Raw genomic sequence first — 6,163 nt, 5'->3', positions numbered from 1 at the left:
GAGGCCAGAAAATGACATTCAAGCTGAAACAGAGGGCGATAGCAAGATGGTAAGACTGATTCATGCATTCCAGTTGTCAGTTTGGCCAGGAGTCATTTCAAGCAAACAGGCTGGAATAAAACGAATCCATCGGCTTTTGGTCTTTATTACAAGAAGCAAGACTTTACAAACACCAACATGGGATGGGAAGCTCAAAACAGGCATTCCGATACTGTGTAGAGATTCCAAAGCACAGGTGTTTCGAAACACTGCTCGACTGTCCATGAGGGCAAGAGGGCATCTCGCCCCTGCGGGTGGTCTAGTCCTCCACCAGAGGCCTGGGAGCTTGAGGGTCCTGCGCAGTATGTTTGTTGTTCTTAGGACTGAACTCTTCTGAACAGAAATCTCAGATGTTTTTCCTGGGATCTGCTTGACCACTCGCCTAGCTTGGGTGGGTGTCACTGCACCAAGCACTCTGATTACCACTGGGACCACTGCTACCTTCACCCTCCACATCTTCTCAAGCTTTTCCCCTTGGTATTTCTCCAGCTTCCTTCTTCCTGATGTTGCTGTCATTCGGTACCGCTACATCTATCACAGGGGTCCCCAACTAAAATAGCAGGAGGTCCACTACCTCCATCATCCAATCAATCTGGGGTCCGAACATTTCAAATGAACCAACAAAAACATTTTCTTTCATCTGCATTTAACATTTAATTAACAATATAGATTTTTGCCTTGTAACTACTGATCAATTTTTCATATGCCCATTAAATAATCTGATGGACAGAAAAGTGCAATCCAGTTCAAATACTAATAATAAACAGAATGCCATTTAACAAAGAAATTATGACAGGAGGGAGACACAGCTCCCAGACGCGACATGGGGGAAGCAAAACACTAAACACAGGACGTGAGACTCTCTGCAATCCAGTACCGTGATAATGACTAAAAACGCAATGGGAATTGCATTTACCCATGTGTACCGCCCGGAGTCTTGAGAGTGTAACACCGGAAGGTGAGAAATAGAGACTCACAACTGTTTATTAAGAGTTTAATAAAAGTACCTCGGAGGAGGGAAAGTTCAACCGAGCATCTTGTGGAGTTTATAGCGAGAACAAGATGAAACATGATGGCAGCAGGGTCAAGTGTGATCCACACCGGGCTTTGATGACAACAGATTGAGCGGACGGTATCAACGCGTCCAGCTAGGCTAGTTAGCCTCGGAGGTGCTAACGGCTCAGGACAGCAGGTGAGACGCTGACGAGAAGAGCGCAGCAGCGTCTGCGATGGATGGATTGAAGCCACCCGCACAGTGGAGTATGGATTCAGTGAACCTGTCTAAAGCGTGGAAAACATGGAAAGAAGAGTTTACACTCTAGACGGAACTAGCTCTGCCGGATGCTGAGGAAAAGGCGAGAGTGAAGCTGTTTTACTATCTGATCAGGGAACGGGGCAGGGAGCTCTGTGGAACGCTGATTGAAGCGAAGTAAGTGAGCTGATGAGAAAAATAGATGAACACTGTAATCCCAAAGTTAATGAGACTGTCGAGAGATAAAGATTTTTTGCACGCAATCAGGCTCCTGGAGAAAATATTGATAAATATCTTACAGATCTTAGAATGCTGGCGAGCACCTGCAACTTTGGACAATTAAAAGACTCACTGATCAGAGACAGGATCGTCTGTGGCACGACTCCAGTTGGAGGGAAAGGTTGCTCAGAGAAGAGAACCTCACATTAGACAGATGTCTAGATATTTGTAGAGCAATGGAGATTTCAAGAGAATACAACAAAACAATAGCGGAACAGGCTGTAGAAGAACTGCATGCAGTAAAACAAAAAGAGAGAAAAAGACTGGATAAAGAGATATCATGCAGATTTTGGGGAAGAGCACATGAAAGACTCAAATCAAAATGCCCAGCATATGGAAGAAAAATGCAAAAAATGTGGCAAAGAAAATCATTTTGCTATAGCATGCAGGAGTAAAAGCAGACAGAGTGAAAACGGAAAAAAGGTCCACACAGTGACGGAGCAGGACTCGGATTCCTGTGAGGACATAATGACTGTCACAGCTATGACACAGACTGCAGTAGAAGTGAACCAGATCAAAGAATCAGACATGAAAAAACGAGAGCAGCTGTTTGCAGGCATGATGATTGGCAACAGCCTGGTCAAGTTTCAAGTTGACTGTGGTGCAACCTGCAGCGTTATTCTCATCAACCTGTTGAACCCGAACATCAAAATGGAGCACACAGACAAGGTGCTTGTGATGTACAATAAGTCAAGGCTGTGTCCATTAGGAAAGTGTAAGGTCAAGCTGACAAACCCAAGAAACAACAAAAAGTACAGAGTCGAGTTCCAAGTGGTAGAGGAGGATTGTAAAACACCTCTACTTGGGAGAACAGCTAGTGAAGCGATGAAGGTAATACAAGTTAAATATGATAACATCTGTGCTTTGGACAGCCCAGTGACAACAGCTCCATCAGAGAAAAACACATGGTTGTTGGAAGAGATAAAGACTGAGTTTCAGGATGTGTTTACAGGAGATGGATGTTTGCAAGGTGAATATGAGCTGGAAATCGACACAACAGTGCAGCCCGTCAAACTGCCAAAACGCAGAGTCCCGGTGTCAATGATGAAACCACTGAAAGAGAAACTGATGAGCCTTGCAGACAGACAAATAATAGCACCAGTGGAATGTAGTACTGATTGGATCAGTGGGATGGTGACAGTGCAGAAGCCAAATGGCAAACCCAGGATATGTATTGACCCGAGACCGCTCAACAAAGCTTTGAAGCGTAGTCATTTCCCGTTACCAACAATAGATGACATCTTGCCAGATGTGTCAAAAGCGAAAGTTTTCACAGTTTGTGATGTGAAACATGGCTTTTGGCATGTGAAGCTTACAGAAGAGTCAAGCCATCTCACGACATTCGCAACACCATTTGGTCGCTTTCGTTGGCTGAGAATGCCGATGGAGATCAGCCCAGCGCCAGAGGTCTTTCAGCGCAAACTGATGCAAGCGCTGGAGAACCTGCCAGGCACATACATCATTGCTGATGACATCCTGATCACTGGAAAAGGAGAGACAAGGAGAGTTAGCAGAAATGGATCATGACAGAAACCTGAGACTTTTCCTGGAACACTGCAGAGAGAGGAACATCAAATTGAATGTGGAAAACTCAAGCTTAGAAGACAGGAAGTACCATACATCAGACATCTACTCATGGCAGAGGGGCTGAGAGCTGACCCAGAGAAGGTACGGGCCATCACAGAGATGCCAGCACCAACTGACATAAAAGGGGTGCAGAGACTAGTTGGAATGGTCAACTATTTATCAAAGTTCTACAAGCATCTGTCAGATGACTGTGAGCCTCTCAGACAACTGACGCACAGAGACAGCCTATGGGAGTGGACAGACGTGCAGGAAGATGCATTTAAAAGACTGAAAGGAAAACTAACACAAGTCCCAGTTTTGAAATATTACAGCAATGAAGAAGAGCTGACACTGCAGTGTGATGCCAGCGAGACAGGACTGGGAGCAGCTCTGACTCCAAACCAGTGGCATTTGCAAGTCGTGCATTGACGCTCACTGAAAGAGGTTATGCACAAATTGAAAAGGAATGTTTAGCTATTGTGTTTGGGATGGAGAAATTCCACCAATACACATATGGTCGTCTTGTGAGAGTGCAATCAGACCACAAGCCACTCGAGACCATTATGAAAAAGCCGCTGTTACATGCACCTAAAAGACTACAAAGGATATTATTAAGGCTGCAAAAATATGATACAACCATAACATATGTTCCAGGCCGCGACATGCTACTCGCTGATACGCTGAGTAGGGCCTACCTGCAGGACAGCATCAAAAGCCAGACGGAGTTGGAGACAGAATGTGTCAACATGGTGGATTATGTACCTGTTTCAGCAGAAAGCATGGACAGAATACGGGCAGGGACAAGAACCGACCACACACTACAAACGCTGATAAAAACAATACAAAAGGGGTGGCCGGCCTGTAAGAAAGATGTACCTGTTGAAATAACCCAGTTCCAATCTTTGCAGGATGAACTGCAAAGACACAGGATGGATTGGTCTTCAAGGGAGAGAGAGTGGTGATTCCAGAAGCACTCCAGGCAGATATAACACAGCGAATTCACTCAACACACATCGGCACAGAAGGGTGCCTCAGGAGAGCTAGAGACTGAGTCTACTGGCATGGTATGAACGACCACATCAAAAAGTACATCGCTACATGTGACATATGTCGGTCTGTGGATGCAAAACAACAGAAAGAGACACTAAAACCACACGAGCCGACCACTAGACCATGGACCAAAGTTGGGACAGATTTATTCAACTTTGAGGGTAGGGACTACCTAATAACTGTTGATTATTACTCCAACTTTTGGGAGATAGATTATCTACCTGATACCAAGTCGAGTACTGTGATTAGGAAACTAAAGGCTCATTTCGCACGTCAGGGAATACCAAAGATTGTTTTTTCTGACAACGGGACCTAGTACAGCTCAACAGAGTTTGCCAACTTCAGCCGGAAATGGGAATTTCAACACCATACCTCATCGCCTGGCTATCCACAGAGCAACGGCAAAGCGGAGTCTGCTGTTAAAACTGCCAAACGACTCATGAAAAAGGCGAAATTGGCTGGACAGGATCCATATTTGGCCTTATTGGACCACAGAATGTCAATAGGAAAATTGTACTTAGTAGTCAGTATAATCTTTTAATGATATAAGTTTGCATATGGTAGAATACTGCATGTAATCATTTGTGTTTAGAAGTATATAGTTGGTGTCATATTGAAAGAATGTCTCATCCTAGGAGGTCTGTAACATTCCTGGGTGTTCTGGCGTTCACCCCCACATCCTAGGAGTATGGGAGAGGTTGTTTCTTGTCTTAAAATCAAATCAAATCACTTTTTTTATTGTCACATCACATGTGCAGGCACACTGGCACAGCACATGCGAGTGAAATTCTTGTGTGCGAGCCCCACAAGCAACAGAGATGTGCAAACACAACAACACAAACGAGCAAAATACAAGAATGGCCAACCTGAAACTAATAAATATATGTACAATATATAATAGTGTATGCATTTCTGGATGTGTATACTAAATATTTTCCTACGTGTGTGTGTGTGTGTGTGTGTGTGTGTGTGTGTGTGTGTGTGTGTGTGTGTATACACATTTTTACAAATTAAATAGTAAAAAAATAAAATAATAATAATAATAATAATAATAATAATAAAATATATAAAATATACAGAGTTGAATATGTGCAAAACAAGTGGCATTTATATACAGTGTGGAGTGCATAATGTTGAAGTTCCAGTAGTGAAGCTGAGGTGTCTATGACGTGTTCAGCAGTCTGATGGCCTGATGGAAAAAGCTGTCTCTCAGTCTGCTGGTACGGGACCGGATGCTGCAGAACCTCCTTCCTGATGGAAGCAGTCTGAACAGTTTATGGCTGGGGTGACTGGAGTCCTTGATGATCCTCCCCGCTTTCCTCAGGCACCGCTTCCTGTAGATGTCTTGGAGGGAGGGAAGCTCACCTCCAATTATCCGTTCAGAGCACCGCACTACTCGCTGGAGAGCTTTGCAGTTGTAGGCGGTGCTGTTGCCATACCAGGTGGTGATGCATCCAGTGAGGATGCTCTCAATGGCACAGTGATAGAAGGTCCTGAGGATGCGGGGGCTCATGCCGAATCTTTTCAGTCTCCTGAGAAAGAAGAGGCGCTGCTGCGCCTTCTTCACTGTTTTGTTTATGTGTACTGACCACGTAAGATCCTCAGCCAGGTGTACGCCAAGGAACCGGAAGCTGCTCACTCTCTCCACAGCAGCGCCGTTGATGGTGATGGGGGTGTGTACTTCTCTGCACCTCCGGAAGTCCACTATCAACTCCTTTGTCTTTGCGACGTTGAGGGTGAGATGGTTGTCTTGACACCAGTGGGTCAGGGCGCTGACCTCCTCCCTGTAAGCCGTCTCATCACCGTTGGTGATAAGACCCACCACTGTAGTGTCGTCCGCAAACTTCACAATGATGTTGGAGCTGTTAGTGGCTGTGCAGTCGTAGGTGTAGAGTGAGTACAGGAGAGGGCTCAGTACACACCCCTGTGGAGCACCAGTGTTCAGTGTGATGGGGGATGAGGTGATGCTGCCCAGTC

General features: G+C 45.1%; 1 protein-coding gene across 1 annotated transcript in view; it reads right to left on the bottom strand.

Annotated features, from left to right (window-relative positions):
• esco2 (establishment of sister chromatid cohesion N-acetyltransferase 2) overlaps positions 1-6,163 on the bottom strand; it is a gene marked incomplete at its 5' end in the record, with an annotated part of 134,545 nt that overhangs the window by 38,788 nt on the left and 89,594 nt on the right. The gene's annotated exons all lie outside the window — the stretch shown is intronic.

Source organism: Aulonocara stuartgranti (assembly GCF_965226115.1).
Source record: "Aulonocara stuartgranti genome assembly, chromosome: 15".
In the NCBI taxonomy this organism is placed as follows: Eukaryota; Metazoa; Chordata; class Actinopteri; order Cichliformes; family Cichlidae; genus Aulonocara; species Aulonocara stuartgranti.
Note: the sequence above shows the minus strand (reverse complement) of the source record. Positions and strands in the feature narration are given on the sequence as shown.